Genomic DNA, 20,537 nt, shown 5'->3' with positions numbered 1-20,537 from the left:
TTTACTCAAGTATATTAACATTCCAAAAACCTCTACTTGTGGCAGAGTATTTCCACATTGATTGCAGTAGGCTATTTTCCCACCACTGTTCATTAGAAAGGAACGGCTCCCTATACTGCGAACCGGATCCCATCGTTCATTTCAAAGAGCCGTTCAAAATACTCGATTTGTTCGCGAACGTCCCACCTACTTGCAAGGGATGTGTGCTGGTCGCAGTCTTTCTTCTGTTTGTTTGATATGCGCTGCCGTTGAGTTTTAATTTAAATCCCAATCATTCATGATACAACCTGATGGACGGACGGACGCTATGAAAAGTGTGTCTGTGTGCGGGCGCGTGTGTGCAGTGTCAGTGTGTGAGTGAGTGAGAGGCAGAGGGAGAGGTGGAGAGAGAAAAAAAAGAGATGAATCTGTCACTCAGTCAGATGAATGCTCAGAGACTTGCGTCTATCAGCGGCTGCTGTACCTATTTTCTCTCAGTCCCCTGCTGCTGTTCCAGTCTTCCAGACCAGTACTGATCCAGGAAAATATCAAACATGTTTGAAAAGAGTCGGGCTACCCCCGATCGTCCTCCGAGCCACTCGGCTGGGCTCCGAGTGGATCTGTGAGACCTCACGCTAGACGACATTCATGCCCGATAGTCGGACCCGTTTCAGTCGGTTAAATAGCCCGATTATCGGTTAGTGTGCGGCCAGCTGTAACCGAAGGCCATAAAGGAGTGTGGATCACTAGCATCCTTTAAAATTGCCCTGAAAAACCACTTACAGGCAGCAGCCGTTCGCAGCTGGTAAAAAAAACTAACCTAGCCCAACCCTACCCTCCCCTGCCCCTTCTTTGTATATACTTACTGTTTGTTTAGACTTACTGTTTTCTTTTTTTGTTCTATCATTTTTTTTTTCTTTACATATCTACTGCATAGTACTGTGTTCTATTCGTCTGTCATTCAATGTTATATGAGATACTTAAATGGTTTCCTGTGGAAATAAGCGTAGTCTTTTCATGGATCTCCTTAGTAGACCTTGTACCAGTGAACTGTACCGTCATGAAACTGTACCTTTTCCTATGCAAACTTCTAATAAAGTCTTCAATCAATCAATCAATCAATCAATCAATCAATCAATCCTGGAACGGTTGTTCAAGTGCAGCTAAACTTGGCATGTTAGTAAACGTGCCACAATTAACAATAATGCATTGCACCTGTGCAGCTGACCTGCGGAACCTGGGAATATACCATTTTGTCAAGATGGGGAGAATATAATTATAACATTTATAATACCTTGTTAAAGTGACCATTTTGTTAAATGTTGCATTTGTAGTTATTTTACTGTAATTTACCAACATAATAAGCAGCACAGATAGACACGAAGAGACATTCATGGATTTATATTTAGAACTAACTTTTATCTTCCCCCCTGGACCCAGGGTATGGCAGCTGCATACCCCTGCCATACCCAATTGACGCCCCTGACCGAGTAAAACTAAATGGAATGCCTAAACTCCTACAATTCCACATGCTTGTCAGGGTGAGGTGGGGGGTTTCCAGCACACTTACAGAGTTAAAGCTGTAATTATGAACAAAGTGCTACAGTATGTAACATAATACACTCACAGTCTGCGTTTCACTGAGTTCTTTTTTAGAGTGAAATTCCTTCTTTCCAAACAAACCAATCATCTGCAGCTGGCAAGAGAAATACTGAAAAGCTTTATCGAGAATCATTGAATGATATTTGCAACTGGTCCATCAGATCGAGAACTTGGAATAGTAATTACTGACCCAAAAAAACCCCGATCCATTTTCTGATATCTCCACATTCTCCAGGAGTTGGAATCCTGAGATTCAGCGCCACACCATCAGCAGTACATAACTGCATGACTTGCCACAACCAAGACATGCTGCTCATACGCTGAGTAGTCGGTGCCCGAGATCGAACCCACAACCTTGTGGTCCGAAGGCGAGAGCGCTACCGACTGAGCTACCCCGGGAAAGCGGGCCAAAACCTTGCCAGGTGTCAAATTCTGTCAATCGTGGGGGGAACTTTCAGGGAAAGATCAGGGAAGTGTGAAGAGTTTGGCTGTCACATCTGTATGTGCTTGTATCCATGAAGTGGTTTGATTGATTGAAGACTTTATTAGAAGTTTGCATAGGAAAAGGTACAGTTTCATGACGGTACAGTTCACTGGTACAAGGTCTACTAAAAGGAGATCCATGAAAAGACTAAGCTTATTTCCACTGGAAACCATTGAAGTATCTCATATAACATTGAATGACAGACAAATAGAACACAGTACTATGCAGTAGATATGTAGTAGATATGTAAAGAAAAACAAAAAAAATACAGTAAGTCTAAAATAAACAGTATATACAAAGAAGGGGCAGGGGAGGGTAGGGTTGGGCTAGGTTCATTTTTTACCAGTTGCGAACGGCTGCTGCCTGTAAGTGGTTTTTCAGGGCAATTTTAAAGGATGCTAGTGATCCACACTCCTTTATGGCCTTCGGTAAGGCTTTCCACATTTTGGTGGTATAGCAGAAAAAAGAGTTTGACCCTTTGTTGGTTTTAACTCTGGGTTGAAAGTGATCTGTGGCGCTGCCTCTGGTGTTGTAATTATGGACATGGGTATCATAGTGGTGTAGTGTATCTTGTACACCAGGCCCATTGCAAGTTGCTGTACTCTGTCATCTACTCTGAGCCACCCCACTCTTAACTGGTGAGTAGCGGTGAGGTGAGTCTGATAGGGAAGGATAAGCAGGACCCTAATTAGTTTATTTTGGGCTGTTTGGAGTTTAGTTTTCAGGGCTTGTGGTGCGTCACGATACCATACGTGGACTCCGTAGTCAAAGAGGGGCTGGATTATTGCACCAGCTATGGTCTTCAGTGTGTTGAAATTGACCATCGGGGCGATCCTCTGTAGGAAACGAGTTCGTTGGTTGATTTTATTTATTACTTTAGAAGTCATCTTTTCACTGGAAAGATTAGCTTCAAGGATGCATCCTAAGTAAGAGATTTCGTTTTTTCGTGTTATGACCTTGTCACCCACTTTGATTGTGAAGTTTTCGACTTTTTTGAGGTTATGATTTGATCCAAAAAGGATGGACTCTGTTTTTCCCAGGTGAATTGATAATTTGTTGTCGTTAAGCCATGTGCAGATCTTACTTAGTTCAGAGTTAAGTGTCTTTTCAACCTGCAAGTGGTCCTTGCCCGAGACTAGGAGAGCCGAGTCATCCGCGAACAGGAACAGGTTGCAGTCGCAAGCAGATGCCATGTCGTTCACGTATATTAGGAACAACAGAGGTCCCAGTATGCTACCTTGAGGAACACCACAGCTTACTGGGAGGGGGGGGGACAGGGTACCGTTAATCTCCACCACCTGTTCCCTCCCCACCAGGTAAGATTGCATCCAACTCACTGCTGCGCTGTCAAGACCGATGGCTTTTAGTTTCTCAATCAGAATAGAATGATTTACGGTGTCAAATGCCTTCTGGAGGTCCATCATGACCATGCCGCTATATTTGCCGTCATCCGCTTCGCGTTTGATTTGGTCGGTCAAATAGAGAAGGCATGTGTCGGTGGAATGAGATTTTCTGAATCCAGATTGGAACTCGTAAATCAGATTATTCTCATCGAGATATCTTGCAATCTGTTCGTTGACTATTTTCTCCATGACTTTGGATATGGAGCTAAGAATGGAAACGGGACGGTAGTTTCCAGGGTCTAGTTTGCTACCTTTTTTATGCAGGGGGGTTACTTTTGCTAGTTTGAAGTCCTGTGGGACATGACCCTGTTCGATGGAAAGGTTAATTATGTGGGTAATGATTGGCGCAATGGTGGCGGCTGAATCTCTGAGAAATCTAGCTGGAATTTTATCAAGGCCAGTGGCCTTGTGTTGAGGTAGGGCGCTCAGTTTTTTAAACACTTCATCAGTTGTCACTGTGGCAAGTTTAAAACTGTCTTTTCTGACGCCCAGTTTATTGTAGAATTTCTTAACAAATTTTACACCATACCGCCCAGATGGGGCGACCAGTCTTTCAACCAGTGAATGGGCCATGGTGGTAAAGGTTTTGTTAAGATGGGTAGCCACTTCACATTTGTCAGAAATGAGAGCGGCGTCCGTTTTGATGTTTATGCTGTGGCATATGGTTTTAGGTTTTAAGCCTAATTGGTTGTTAAGCAACTTCCATAGGTCTCGTGGTTTGTTTTTGTATTCGTCAATTTTGACGTCGATGTAGTCTGTTTTGGCGGATCTAATTAGGGCGATTGTCTGGTTTCTGAGTTTCTTGCACTGAGCAGTGAGATGTTTGATTTGGATTTTGAGGTCAGGGTTGTATTTTTTTCTAAGCTTTTTGCAGCACTTACGTTTTTCATCGTACTTTTTGTCTCTGAGTCTAGCTGATTCGGCAATATCTGAGTTATACCATGGCTCTTGGCGGGCTTTAACCCTGGTGGTTTGCAAGGGGGCCACGTTGTCTAGAGCATCGGTCAATTTGGTTTTAAAACCACACCATGCTCCTTCGACATTTGTACACTGCAGTTCAGGGGAAAAGTCTGTATTCGCTAGTGTGTGATTTAAAGCCTCACTGGAGTAGTTTTTGAGGCTTCTAGCTACAACTGTTTTGTGGCCACTAGCCTTGGGTTTGTGTATTTTACGCGTACAGTAGATCATGTAATGATCACTAAGACCGCATACAATAGCCCCGCTAGCGGTGACTTTGGATTTGTCTGTGGTTACAATGAGATCTATGAGGGTTTGGGAGTGCTCCGTCACCCTAGTGGGTACGGTAACGAGCTGAGTGAGGCCATATTGATTACATAACCCAGGGGTCTTCAACAGGGGGTCCGCGACCCCTAGGGGGTCCGCGGAGGTACTGCAGGGGGTCCGCGAAATTATTGCTTAAAAAAAAAAAAAAAAAAAAAAAGATTTCAATTTTTTTTTTTTTTTTTTTTCACATTTATGTTAAAAAATAAATCATGATTCTATCCATTTTTAATAGCTTGAATACATGATTACTATGCAATTGACAGATAGTTGATATTATTGACATTGGTTCTCAGTTAATAAGTATTATGTTTAGAAATGGTAGTGGTACGGCCCACCCTGCTTGCTGTAACTTGTACATGTTTAAAATAAAAAATATGACGTAGCCCCGATCCCCCCACCCTACGAGGTGGTAGGGGGTCCCTGCTCCATCTCCCCATCAGTTTGGGGGTCCCCGGCCTGAAAACGTTGAAGACCCCTGACATAACCCATTAAAGGACTTGAACAGGGGTGTTTCTTTACGCAAAACATCAATATTCCAGTCGCCCAAAGCGTAGTACTCAATACCGTCCACCTTTGCTAAGCTCTCTTCAAACAGCTCAAAGAAGTCATTCTGGTCAGGGGGTCTATAGACAGCGCATATTAGTATATTTTTAGCATGTTCAAAAATTATCTCGACCCATACAGTTTCAAGAGAGCTGTGGTGTAGGTCTGGGCGAGGGATAAAATTTAAATCATTGTGAATATACATGCAAACACCACCTCCTTTCCTGTTCCTATCATTCCTAATGACAGTGTAATTGGCTATTTCAATGTTAGCATCTGAGAATGAGTCATCGAGTTTAGTTTCTGAGAAGGTTAAAATTTGGACCTTACCATCAAGAAACATAGCATTGATTTGTTCCAGTTTGGGCTTCAAACTGTTGACGTTGAGATGGATCATTTTTAGTCCTCTTTTCACAAAAGTACCTTTCATGTCTGAGGTGTCCAAATAGCCATTATCAGGGCTGGGGGAGGGGGTTTCCCCTGTGTGTGAGTCCACGTCCGTCTGTAGTGGGGGTAGGGGGGCGCTGAGGGTGGGGGGGAGGGGGGCGCTGGGGGTGGGGGGGAGGACATGTCCCGTTGATGTCTGAGAACCTAGACAATAGGATATCCAGCTTCTCTCATCGGCGCGGGGTGTCGAGATGGCGGCGCAGATTGAATCAAAGCCGAGATATGCCAACAGCCACGATTGGTTTCGATCCCTGGGGGGTGACGGGGCCAGCGGGGGGTCATCCTGCTCGATGGTAATCTCCGGGGATCCGACGGCCGTGAACTGGGCGGGCGGTGGAGCCGGCGCGGGGGTGGACACACCGTCGTCCGAGGCGGCCGCGCTCCGTGGGTCGGGTGGTCCCTCGAAGATCCGTGGTTCCTCCGAGTTGGCCATGTTGGTGACCTCACTGGTCGACAATGGTGATGAGTCGACCGTGGAAAGACCATCCGCGGCTGCGAGAACGGCGGCAAGTCTGCGAGACATCTGTCGGGTTGCAACCGGTCCAGGGTGGGTCTCTATATCTCCACAGAGTAGCAGCAAAAAGTAAATACAGGACCTTCTGTCCATATTACTGCCAACTGGGGGTTTGTTCTTTGTTGAAAACAGCGTACCAAAGACAGTCATTCTCCCGTAGCCAAGGTGTTTGGATTCCGACCCACCGTGGAGATAAAAATCATTGTGTGATTCCTCTCTGTCCTGCACATAATCCATCGTATCCAAGTTATGTGGGATCCACGGTGAACTCAAGCATGAGTCGGTAAACCATACGAGAAACGTTAGAAAAGATAAAAATATCCATCCCTTTGTCCCTGGTGAGTAGTTTACTGGCGCGCGGCGGCGGCGGCGACTCCGGCGAGAGGTTGAGGAGCGTGAAAAAAAGCGTCCGACCTGCATGGCTGCTGAACTCTTCCTGTGGATGAATAGTAACCAAGTACATTTAGTTGAGTACTGTACTTAAAAGAGACGTTCAGACCAAAACACATATAGGGTTAAATCTGCCTTTTATCATACCCCTTCATACCTGCTTTAGTCGATTTTTTTCATAGCTGCCCCTGTTGCTAGATTTCGCGGGCCCTCTCATAACTAACAGAGTAGATAGTCCTTAGGCTAGTGCTGTTATTTCTTTAGCTTCAAAGGTAGTATTTTTTTTTTATTGGATTGTGTTTACACAACGTCCTGAGACCAACCAAACCACTGTTTTGACCTCACAGGCACCCTTACTTGTCAAACAGACGAGAAGATCCTCTGCTCCTCCCCTCCCTTTCTAGGCTCTCCTCTCCCTGCTCTGGTGCAGAGCAGAAGCCGTTTCTGCTGCTTCATCTACTCTGTTAGTTATGAGAGGGCCCATGAAATCTAGCAACAGGCGCAGCTATGAAAAAAAAAAAAAAAAAAAAAACTAAAGCAGGTATGAAGGGGTATGATGATACAAGGCAGATTTAACCCTAAATGTGTTTTGGTCTGAACGACTCCTTTAAGTACAAAGTCTATTTTTTTTACTTTACTCAAGTTTCCAATATTCAATCCTTTTACTTCGACTACATCTCAGAATTAAATATTTTTATTTATTTTTACTCCACTATAATTACTATTTCTTGTTATTTTGGAGAATGGAGATGGAGATTTTGATTATTAAAACACACACAAACATCTTCAGCCCTCCTATACTTACAAGCTCACGACACGTCGCGCTGTGAGCTTCGATTGGCTATTTTCAAAATATGTTTTATACATGACGAACTTGTGACATGGGACATTCCGCATAATGAGAACTTTTACTTTTGGTACTTAAAGGTATATTCAGTGATTGTATTTCATTCAAATAAAAATATAATTGGTACATTTTCCATTCATTCTCCTCACTAGAATGTGTGCTGACCATATAAGGACTTCCACCATGGCCCGTGTTGCGAGCATAGCTAGATTCGGTTTTCAGAGGTGGCCAGCCAGTCCTCGACCAATCAGGGTAGAGTATGGCCGTAGTTATGTTATGATGTTTAGTTATGATGGTCAAAATAAAAGTTTTGAGAACCACAGTCGCTCTGAATTAAGAACGTCTGCTAAATGCCTAGATTGTAAACTACTGAACTGATAAAATGCCACAGTCTCGTAGTAAATCAGTATCATACATATCCTGAAGCTGGAGACGTAGGCCTACCGATATTCAGTGATTGGGTCTAATGATCAAAACGAGAACATTATAATGGTGTAAAAAATCTATAAAAAACTAAACATTTCCACGCTGTAAGGCCAGTAATGGACAAGATGACCCCCGGCCACTTTTATTATCACTGAATACACCTTTAAATTACATTTTGATGCCGATACTATTGTACTTTTCTCAAGTGAAAGTACTACTCTATTATTACAGACTTTTACTTAAAGTACAGAGTATAGATTTATTTTTGATACTTTTACTTAAAGGGGAAGACCACCCATTTTCAATAATGAACTGCGTCATTAATATACCTTAGAGGAGTTGTGTGGAAATAGAAAAAAGGTTCCCCCCCTTCCGTGTTGCCTAGAACTGGAGGATTGATTTTGGGGTTTGTATTGTAAATTACAACTTGATGACATCACACATTGTAAATTACAATACAAACCCCAAAATCAATCCTCCAGACCATACATGGGCAACTGGCGGCCCGGGGGCCACATGCGGCCCCCACCTTCACTTAATGCGGCCCGCAGGTTAATATCAGAACACTGATATAGTATTGATTTCAGCTGTTACAATTCCAAACGTGCAAACATGACCAGATTACTTCAGTCGACTGTATATTAGTATCGTCTTGATGACTAGTAGCCTACAACTAGTCTTTTTTATGTCCAATGCATTTATGATTAAGTTCATAAAGTAAGAAGTAACATAATAACCTGTACATGCATTTGAAATTAAATACAATTATTACTTTTCAGGATACCAATTAAAACATTTGCAAAAATAGCAGATCTATAAGCTCAAAATGCGTCGCAGTGCGACACGTTTTTAGCCTGCTATTTTTGCATATTTTTGACTGTATATGCATTGTGGCCCTATGGAGTGTGTGTGAAAATATAGTGGCCCTTTCCAGCATCAAAGTTGCCCACCCCTGCTCCAGACAGTTCTAGGCAACACAGAAGGGGGGGAACTTTTTTCAATTTCCACACAACTCCTCTAAGGTATATTAATGACATATTTCAAAATTGAAAATGGGTGGTCTTCCTCTTTAAAGGAGGACTTCACCACTTTTCAACCTATCTTCATAAAATAGGTCCTCACTAATGTTCATGATAAAATATAAAAAAAACATTCTACTCAGTCTGGGTCTCATAGGAGAGCTGTGGGTGGGTCAAATCCTTCCACCGGTGACATCATCAATGGGAAATGCAAGCTAATAGAAACTACATACTTTCTATTCCTGAAAAGTTGCAATGTTAAAGTGGAAGCCATTGATCTCGTGATAATAAAAATAAAAATATTTATTTTTTCAAAAATATTGTTTAAAGAAAATCTGTCAAACGATGATGTCACCGGTGGAAGGATTTGACAGCTCTCCTATGAGAGTGTTATATATGAGTGCTATTTTATTATGAACATTAGTGAGGACCTATTATATGAAGACAGGTTGAAAAGTCCTCCTTTAAATAAAAAAATTAGTAGAGCCACTGCTCCTTCACTTGCAGAGTTGCGGTGATTCTGGCATCAGAGGCTAGAAAGTATTTTTTTTGCCACTCAGTAGGCGGTCCCGCATAACTTCTGGGTAAGATGATGTCACTCGCATACCCTTTATTTGAGAAAATGTTCAAGCTCACAATGCGTCGCGATGCAACACATTGTGAACTTGTAGATCTGCTATTTTCAAATGGCCGAAATATATGTGGGGCAAAAGTAGTTGGTGTGTTTTGTAATAATCAAAATCTACAAAGTAACTAGTAACTAAAGTTTTTTTCATATAATTGTAGTGGAGTAAAAGTACAATATTCTCCACTGACATGTAGGTAATGGAGTTAGTATAGAAGTAAAGTAAAAGTACCTCAAAATTGGACAGTACTTAAGTAAATGTACATAATATAAGCCCCTTTTCTACAGGCCCAACACCACACCACTCCACACCACACCACACCACACCGCCCATTTGTGCCAGGCTTTCCACTACAAGGACCTGGGTAGAGTGGTGTGAAAGTGGTACTAAACATGGCACTAAAAAGTATCCAATCTAGAGTAGGTCTGAGCTAGGCCAAACAGGGCCAAACACTTCATAATGACTGATCACTCACTGACTTTTCATTTAGACCACCAGGATATAGTTGTAATACATGATAATAGATTCTATTGTGTTATAACCACTATTATAATCTATAATAGTGTATTATAATTATCATAGTAATACATTCATACTTTATAGTGTATTATAATGACAGTTATAATCCATTATAGTGTATTACTATTTAGGATAGTTGTAATACAAATTTATATTGTATTATAATCACAGTTAAAAGGGTCAATTTGTTTCTTATCGATAGGGGTACTTTTGTGTAATGGAAAATGAAGATATTGTTATGTGGTGTGGTGTGGTGTGGTGTGGTGTGGTGTGGTGTGGTGCTAAAGCTGCAGTCGAAAAGGGGCTGTACGTTACTTTACACCACTGCTGGCAGGGAGCCTGGGGCTCGGGATAGACCACCAAGCACCAGACCGGGGGGATTATATCTCCACGCTGCATGGCCTGCATGGGAACGCCTCACAATCCCCCCCCCCCAGCATGAAGTAGTTAATGTGGTCCGGGAAAGATTAAGCATGGAGATCTCCGTTGGAAAGCGTTTCCCCTCTTGCGACCCCACTCTGGATAAGTGGATGAAGATGGATGTGTCTGCGTCCAGCCCAACAGAAGATTGGATGGGGTTGGATGTGGTGGGATGCATCAGAACAGCAGGTTGGATGTATAGTACTGGAGCCTTTCTCTGTTCAGTTTCTTCTCTTTCATTCGTCGGTTCTGAAACCAGATCTTTACCTGTCTGAAGAAGAGGAGGAAGAAGAAGAAGAAAAAGAAGAAGTTTTATAAGTAAAATTGCTGACTAAAACTATGACAAGAAAATTGGGTCGACTACCTTTTTTCACTGATAAATGGTGCATTTATATTGCGCTTTTATCCAAGGTGCTTTACATAGATTGTGCATTTCATTCATACACATTCATACACCGACGGCAGAGGAAACCACTCAAGGCACCAACCTACTTACCGGGAGCAACTAGGGGTTCAGAGTCTTGCTCAAGGACTCTTCCACACTAACTCGGGCGAGCCCGGATTAGAAACGGGAACCCTTCGGGAACCCTTCATTCTCTAACGACGGTTTCTCTACCGCCCCCACTGATACAAAATAAATAAAAACAACACAAAATATGATTACGAAAACTATGACTAAATATAGTCATAGCTCCCAAGGGAAGACAGACTATGCATCCACAGCACGCAAAATGTGGTGGAAACAGAGCTACACATCTTAACCACCTGCCCACTATATCAAGACATCAGAGACACATACTCCCACAGATTACACACACCCAAATTGAGTTTGAAAACATGACCAACGACAAAAAAACCTACTGGGAGAAATACAACAATGTGTGAACACAGCAGCAAGATTTGTGCGCTGTTGTGATAAAAGAAGGCTAGAGAATGGAATACAACCACCCTAAGTAGACCTCTAGCCCTACTGCACACAGAGCTGCTACTAAACACATTTTAAATCTGAGGCTTTTTCCTGTACTACTTGAAATCATTTTGAGAAATAAATGCACTTTTCTGTCCTAATTTTTCAACAAAATCATTGCTACTCTTTGTTCCAAAAAAGCTTTATACCCTGTATATCGTCACTGTTGGGCAGAAACCTTGTATCTCCAAGTTTCAAATTTGTAATTTTTTTTTTCACAAAGTAAAGCCCTGCTTCATCATACAAGGCCATCGCACAAAAGTAGTGAAAACAGCCGATCTACAAGCACACAACGCCTCGCGGTGCGAGGCGTTGTGTGCTTGTAGATCGGCTGTTTTCACTAGTTTAAATCGTTTTAAAAATTATAAATACAAAACAAACGGTTTTGGACATACAAGGCTTCCACCCGACAACCACGATCACATAACGATAACGCCAAAATGTGACATATCTCTATTTACACAATGCTGTACCCCCCTCCAACTATATTTATGTTCCCCTTTTTCAACTGTTTTTATTATTATATTTTGACCCTTACTTTGGCATTGTAAAAGTATGTTTTCTCATGCCAATAAAGCTTCTTTGAATTTGAATAAAATGTAATTGAAATTGACTAAACATAATATGTTTAGTCAATTATTGTCAGTCCAAAAAAGGTTAGAGAGGGACTATTGGAGAAGAGATCCAGTAGAACTAAAAGGCAAGTCCTTTTAAGCTTGGTTGAGCGTGGGTGTCACAAAATAGCCGATCTACTGTACAAGCTCACAATGCGTCATCATTTTGAGCTTGTAAATCGGCAACACATTTTTATCAACTGTAGATTTAGTTGACTAAAATCGTATTTTTTTCAACTAAAACTAGACTAAAACATTTCACATGACTAAAATATGACTAAAACTAAATGGAATTCTATTTGAAAGACCATGAATAAATCTACATTTGAAATAGAAAAAACATAATTATTACAAGTACATGAAAGAGCAAACTATAAGCCGATCTATAAGCTCACAATGCGCTGCATTGCGCCACATTTTGAGCTTGTAGATCTGCTATTTTGAAATGGGATATTCTGCACAATGAGTACTTTTACTTTTGGAAGTACATTTTGATGCCAATACTTTTGTGCTTTTACTCATGTATATTTTGAAATCCGGGCTCTGTCACTTAACAGAGTATATCTACATTGCAGTATTGATACTTTTACTTAAAGGGCCAGTTCACCTCTGGGACAACCCGATCTTATTTTATTGTTGTTTGGGACACGATCAACACAATCCTGAGTTATGTTTTGTGTTCAATCTGTGTTTTGAGATATTTTAGTATTTCAGCATGACTAGTGCTAGCAAATGCATCACTAGTACATGATCGTGTCCCAAACAACAATAAAATAAGATCGGATTGTCCCAGAGGTGAAATGGCCCTTTAAGTAGAACATTTAAGTACTCTTTCATTACACACACATCTAAGTACTTTTTCCACCACACACACACCCACACACACAAGCACGCATGCATGCATGCATGCACGCACGCACACACGGCTTGACTCGCATTCCAAGTATGTGCAGACATATCTCATAACTTAATCATTCTTACTATGTGTAAAAAAAATATAATAAAGGTGAAATATATCGTCGCTGTCGGACAGAAACCTCATATCTCCAAGTTTCAAATTTGTAATTTTTTTTCGCAAAGCAAAGCCCTGCTTCATCATACAAGGCCCGCACAAAAGTAGTGAAAACAACAGATCTACAAGCACACAACGCCTCGCACGTGTGCTTGTAGATCGGTTGTTTTCACTATTTTAAATCATTTTTAAGATGATAAATACAAAACAAACAGTTTTGGACATACAAGGTTTCCACCCGACAACGACAATATGTAACTGTCATCTGCTATTTAAACCATGTTTTCTATTCACATCTCATCCTGCTTATGATGACTCACACGTCTCAACTTGTTACTGAATGTGTGAGTGGTGCAGTGGTAAAACTGACACGCTGTGAGTGTACAAATGTACATTTGCACAATCTCAGAGTTATGGGGGTCCTTGCAAATAAAGCATTTGAGAACCACTAGTCCTAGTGGGCTCATGTGTCTTCTACCACTTTTTGTGGTCACATGTTCAGATACTGGATTCTGATTGGCTTAAAAGAGTGGTAAATCAGTCAACAACCTTGAGTTGGCTCATGGACCTCGCCCACTGCTGTGTTGTCCAAGACCAATGCGCCTCCCAAAAAGTGCCGGCTTGTTTCTCCATTCACGGCCACTCTCTTATTTTGAAGGCCGGAAGTAGATCGAGCTCACAATTCCCAATTGACGACCTTCACGATTGACCCACCGTTAGTTCCGGTTCAGATGGTAAACAAGGAGGAGGATCTATGTTATCATGGTTGTGCTATTTTTTAGCGAGAACGCCATGCCATCCTTGGCATCAAAAGTTTTTTGGAGAAAATGGACACTAAAGATCTGAAAATCCATTGTTTTCTATGGGATGGGAGCACTTTGCGTGCATGTGGACGTGCGATGGAAATGAATCGCTGACTTCACCAGTGCCACAGTGATAGCCGGACCGAAGGTGAGCCCACACCAGCTTTACTGTATATACAATATATTTCGCTCGACATCGCGGGATCAGCACAATATTTATGACAAGTAGCCTAGGTTATGATTTCTTTTTTGTTTTGTTTGTTTGTTTTTGGCCAGTGAATGTGGCTGCAATCATTGTTGTTTATGGGACTATATGCTGTGGCGGAAGTATATGTGTATTCTGAAACAATTAATGATTGTAACTAAATAACCTTGCAAGTTACAACTGTGTTTGTAACTTGCTGTGTTTGTAACCAACTGTGTTTGTAACCACCGTTTTCAGTGGTAAATCAGCCAACAACCCACTCCCTCTCATGGTAAATGGCTTACATATATGAGTGTCATACATATTCTGAAGCAAACCTGGAGACTTGACATTCAGTAATTGGGTCTTATGATCAAAATAGGAACATTATGACGGTGCATCTCAAATGTGCCACTTACAAAACCAAGTCTTTTACCACAGACAGATTTTTACACACACACACACACACACACACACACACACACACACACACACACACACACACACACACACACACACACACACACACACACACACACACACACACACACACACCTGTCGGTCAGGCAAAGCAGGCGTGAGAGCTGAACTCGTCTCTCCTTGTTGATGTAAACGTTGAAGAAGAACTCTCTCTCCAACTCTCTGAGCTGCTGCTTAGAGTACGGACACCTCTTCTTCCTGTTCACACATGACTCTGTGGAGAGAGATAGAGAGAGAGAGAGAGAGAGAGAGACAGACAGACAGACAGACAGACAGACAGACAGACAGACAGACAGACACAGAAAACATTATAAAGTGCCATGTTTTCATTGATTGATTGAGGTATTTATTAGAGGTTTTGGATAGGAAAAGGTACAGGTTCATGACAATACAGTTCACTGATACAATGCCAACTAAAAGGAAACTCAGGTAAAGCAAGGATTATTTCCAGTTTTGAGCGGCTTCCGCCTTTAAGTGGTTTTTCAGGGCGGTTTTAAAGGATGTTAGGGATTGGCACTGCTCATTTTCTTGATAGTCAGTGTGCCTTATCAACATTAGGTTGAATTATGACACCATTATTTGATTTTGATTGTCCATAGGCAGTGTTGGGGAAGTTACTTTGAAAGTGTAACTTGTACAGTTACAAGTAACTCACCATGGCAGTAACTTGATCAAGTTAAAGTTATACCCCTGGAGAAATTTAAGTTTAAGTTTCAAGTTACATAGAAAAAGTAACTTTAGTAAAAGCCCTTTGCACACAGGACAGTTGTGTTTTTTTCATTTGCTGCATGAATAAAACGCATTGGATTTGGTGTGCAATGCTGTGCGGAATCGGCGCTGCGGATCCCAAAAGGAGTCATAAAAGGAGTGATGAGTTTTTTACCGCATGCGACAAGATGCACGAATCGAACTGGGTTCGATCGAGAAAAAAACGCACGGCCGCAGCCACTCTCACGGCTAATTCGGATCCGGTGATGTGCATGAGGTCGTAGAGAATCATTGTTTTCTTTAAAAAAAATGAAATTGTCCGTTTTATCCGTGCAGATAAACGCGCCTGTGTGCAAAGGGCTTAACTTGAGTTCTTTTTTTTTCAGCGTTAAATTGAGAATGTACATTTGGTGTACATGAAACAAAATATAATATCCTAAAAAAAGTCACATGCCAGCAGGAAAAAAAGAGGATCTGTTGAGGATACTGTGTCACGGCCCCTTGGCCTGGCCTTAGGGCCTGTGTTAGCCTATGCATGGTGGAACTCTGTACTTCTGCTTCTCCCCACAGAGCCATGGGTGTCGGCCAATGAGGTGGCTGATTGGGGCATTGGGAGCACCTGGCCAGTACTCCTTGGAGCCCTATAAAGCCACCATAGCACCCTCATTCTCTCTCCCCTCTCATGACGACAGCACCTATTGTTTCTCCTTATGCTTAGTTTACACACCTTACAACACCCCACACTACACTTCCCACACAACCATGCATTGCTGACACTACTGATTACTGACTAACACACCTCAAACTCTTGTACATTATCATTTATACCATCTGTTAATAAATTATTGTTATACTTTAAAAGCCACTGCCTCGTGTCCTCCTCGATTTGTCATGGCCTAAGAGCCAGGTTGTGACAACTGTATGACATTTAATCTTCAATTTGATCACATCTCTTGTAAAACAGTAACTTAACTGTAAAAAAATAGAAAAAGACTGGTGCCTTGTATAGCGATAGCTGCTGAATTAATTAAACTGTTACATGACATTTGATCGTCAATCTTAACAAAACTTAAATGTAAAATTATAACTTCGCTTGTAACTTCTTGTAACTTGTACCTTGAGCCAAAAATGACCCAAAAGGTATCTCAGTTACTTGACAAGTTACAGAAATATGAATGTAACTCAGTTACCAGCAAGTTACAGCAAAATGTAACTTAGTTACGTAACTCAGTTACATGTAACTTTAACTTCCCCAACGCTGTCCATAGGCTATAACAACCCTATTGTTTTTCCTTCTGTGATGATCATTAACCAGACTCCCTCCCCAGTCAGAGTTAGGAGTTTGAAAGAATGAAGAATCAGCCAACACACAGGGATGCTGACAGAACCCTCGCTAAAAGCCCCAGGACAAAAATCCACTCGTCCGAGACAGTTTGGCCTCCTGGCCCCCAAGCTGTGGAATAAACTCCCTGTCGCACTTAGAACAACGGACTCACTCGCTAGCTTTCACCGTGGACTGAAGACTCACCTTTTCAGACTCCACCTAAACCCTTAGCACTACTGAAACACTCAATGACCATACATGAAGCAAATTAGCATTTGTTTTTAGGTTTTTTAGAACCTTTTTTTTCTTGACTGATTGTTTTTGTTTTCTAGATAGATATTCATTTGTATTTGTTATATTGCTGTTGATGTACTGACATATTATCTTGTTTATTATTGTGATGTTTTATCTGCTTATTGTAAGTTTCTTTGGATTAAAAGCGTCTGCTAAATGCCTAAAATGCCTAAAAGTTTTGAAAAGAGTGGGATTTGAAGAGTATTATGTACCAAATGTCATGCTTGTATCACAAAGTGAACGATTCCCTCATTAACACATTGGGTGCCCCAAGATTGAGCCCCATTTATCCCCTCTCGATGCCCAGACCCATTGTATTGAATACGGCCCTGCTGCGTCAATGCATGCGTCATGACGTCATTTGGTCACATGACCGCAGACAGGATGTTGTTGTGTAACATATTGTATGGGCCAGTGTTGATCATAGCTGTTGATTGCCGATCAAAAGTTGGTCATTTTGCCGCAGCCTGCCACAGTTTTAGCCATAAAACAAACATCAGAGATAAAGGGCGTTAAAGATGGGGAAATGCATTGGAGTATATGGAGAAAAACGGCCGCGCGATGCTCTCAGCGTCGATTCGAAGCAACCCGCGGTGAATGGGCTACATCCCGGCGTAGCCCCGACCTTACGGTGAGATTTAAAGTTGTTACTGTAAATACAGTAAACACGGCAAACGCGTCGTGGGCCTCCAGCGACATCAAAGAGTTTGATGCGTGGGCACCCGCTGAGTTAATCTGCTTAGCTATGAGACAAATACAAAAAAATATTATTGAACTCAAGTCTCCATGGCATTAATCATGGAGTAATCAATAGAAAAAAAGTCATTTTGGGGTGAACTACACCTTTAAGCATAACATTGTAGTACTTCTTCCACCACAATTATTTCAGATACTCAAAGGGACTTCATACCTGTCGAACTGTTTCTCCAAAGTGAGTGACACCCTCTATCTACTTATGACACCCACAGCCTCAACACCCTCAAAACTTTTAGAACAAACATTGGAAAATTCTCTTTCTACTACTCTGCCACCAAACCGTGGAATGCCCTGACATCATGGCTTGGTTCCAGGCTTAAAACAAATACATTTGTTCCCATCTCTATAGGGGAAATTAATGAGTTTTCTAGGCCTATCTGACCACAACATGGCCACCACTGCTATGCTCTATAGTCCTGTTTACACATTTCTAAGTTCCGATTATTATTTCACTCTTGCTTTGGTGAAGTAAATGTGTATTTGAATTCAACTGAGGTGTGTGTGTGTGTGGGGGGGGGGGGGGGGGGGGGGGGGTTGAGAGAGAGAGAGAGAGAGAGAGAGAGAGAGATGTTCACGCTTGTCTATATTGTCTCCACCAGGCCGAATGCAGAACCTCTGCCCTGAATATTTGTTATATGATGATGATGATTTGTTATGTTAAAATGTATATTAGTATTGCTTTTTTAAACCTTTGACCCGCGAACCGAAGGTGAAGTGAATGTGATCCGAACCAAACCGAAAAAAAAAAAAAAAAAAAAAAAAAAAAAAAACGGAACACGCTCTGACGCATTTTGAGCTTGGAGGTCGGCTATTTTCGATGCTTGATGCCACACTCAACTAAGCATAATCAAGTCAATACTGGAGATGTGGCGTAACGGCAGGGATTTCTACATAAAGAATGCAATTATTTCAACATAAGCTGCTGCGTTCAAGTTCAGAATAGTTTGGACAAGGCAATTCTCTTGAATGCTGCCTTCAGGTATGGCATGGAAAGAGAGCATTTGCATTTCTTTCACCATAGTAAAAACTGCATTCATGGTCTGGAGAGGGCACTTATTACAGACGGATAAAAGGACAGGGGCTCAGGCCCCCTTTAGATGTCTATGTGTGCACATGCCTGGAGCTAAGCTCCAACATCTGGCTGTGTCCGGGCTCTGAAGCGTGGCCTACACCTAGATAGATAGATAGATAGATAGATACTTTATTGATCCCCGAGGGGAAATTCAGATATCCCATAGCTGCATACAGGCATGTTAGTTAAAAACAACACAAAGACACAGGTTAAAAACAGAGTGACTACACATAAAAACATTAAAAAGCATTAAAAAAGGTAACCATGGGGATAATAAAAAGTCCACTGCATAGGCCTAAAAAACTAATTAGTAGTCCAGGTCTAGCGGCTGACCATTGAATTAAAAAGTCTAATGGCGGAGGGAATAAAAGTGTTCTTAAGACGATTATTATTGCAGGGCCACGAACGGAACATGTCCTTACGACTGCTTTTCTGGCCTTTTAGGATGTTGTGGAGAGGATGACTAGCGTTGCTCATTATGGCCCTGCTCTTGTTATTTGTGCACCTCTCCACAACCAATTCCAGTGAGTCCGTCCTCTCCCCCAGAACGGAGCCAGCCTTCTTCACCAGCTTGTTCAGCCGCTTAGCATCCTTGTCCATCAGGCTGCCTCCCCAGCAGACTGCAGCGTAGAACATCCTTGTCCATCAGGCTGCCTCCCCAGCAGACTGCAGCGTAGAACATCCTTGTCCATCAGGCTGCCTCCCCAGCAGACTGCAGCGTAGAACATGACACTTGCCACAGCTGACTGGTAGAACATGTGCAGCATTCTACCGCACACATCAAAGGACCGGAGCCTCCTCAAAAAGAAGAGCCTACTCTGAGTCTGAGGCCTACAACTTGGCACAAATGGCTCAAGGTTTGCTGTCTGGGCTCTGATTCAAGGAGAAAGTCAAAGTCTGAGTCAGCAGGAGGAGTTCAAGATGGCAGCAGAGGTCACAGGTCATAGGTCAACCTCGTGACCTCTGTCACATGACCTCCGTCTGACTGGGGCTGCGTCTCATTCCCACAGAGGAGGAAAAGGTATTTATACTCACACATGCACAAGTATCCAAACATACACATTGCGTTCATTTTACTTATATTTTAAGGTATTAGAATGGTGGAAATAGCAGTTTGTACTTTGTAGATATGCTTTTTTTCTTGACTCCCTTATATGCAATGGAGTCAAAAGTACATTATGTGTCTATATTTGAAAGTCATGAGCTTGCAAAAGAAAAGAAAAGAAAACATAAGGCATAGTGTGTAATTTTGCCCTAGTGTTTACAAAACAATAAATAAAATATTATTACAGTATAGTATAGTATTAGTATAGTATTTTACCCAGCATTTCTCTCTATTCACCTCCTGCTTGCCTATTGAAACTTAAGTAAAAGTATCAATACTGCAATATAGAAATAGTAAAAGTCTGTCATTCTAAATATACTTGAATAAAAGTACAACAGTATTGAAATGTTGGCTACTTAAAAGTAGCAAGCACTCACTCATAATATCCCATGCATTTCAACCCTTTTCAATATAAATGTATTCAACTCTTTTGAAAACAGCAAATCTACTATATATATGTGTGTGTGTGTGTGTGTGTGTGTGTGTGTGTGTGTGTGTGTGTGTGTGTGTGTGTGTGTGTGTGTGTGTGTGTGGGTGGATGTAATGGATTAGTGAATTAATTAAAATACTCCAGTAAAGTCCTTGAAATGGTATTGAAGTATACAGCAGGCTACTTGAGTAAATGTAGTTAGTTACACACCACTGGCTACTGCAGTGTCCATGGTTGCGAGGTGTTGTGAGCATGTAGATCTGCTATTTTCAGTGTCCATGCATG

This window comes from Nannobrachium achirus (genome assembly GCF_963921795.1).
Source record: "Nannobrachium achirus genome assembly, chromosome: 13".
Lineage (NCBI taxonomy): Eukaryota > Metazoa > Chordata > Actinopteri > Myctophiformes > Myctophidae > Nannobrachium > Nannobrachium achirus.
The sequence above is the reverse complement of the archived record's forward strand: the minus strand, read 5'-3'. Positions refer to the sequence as shown.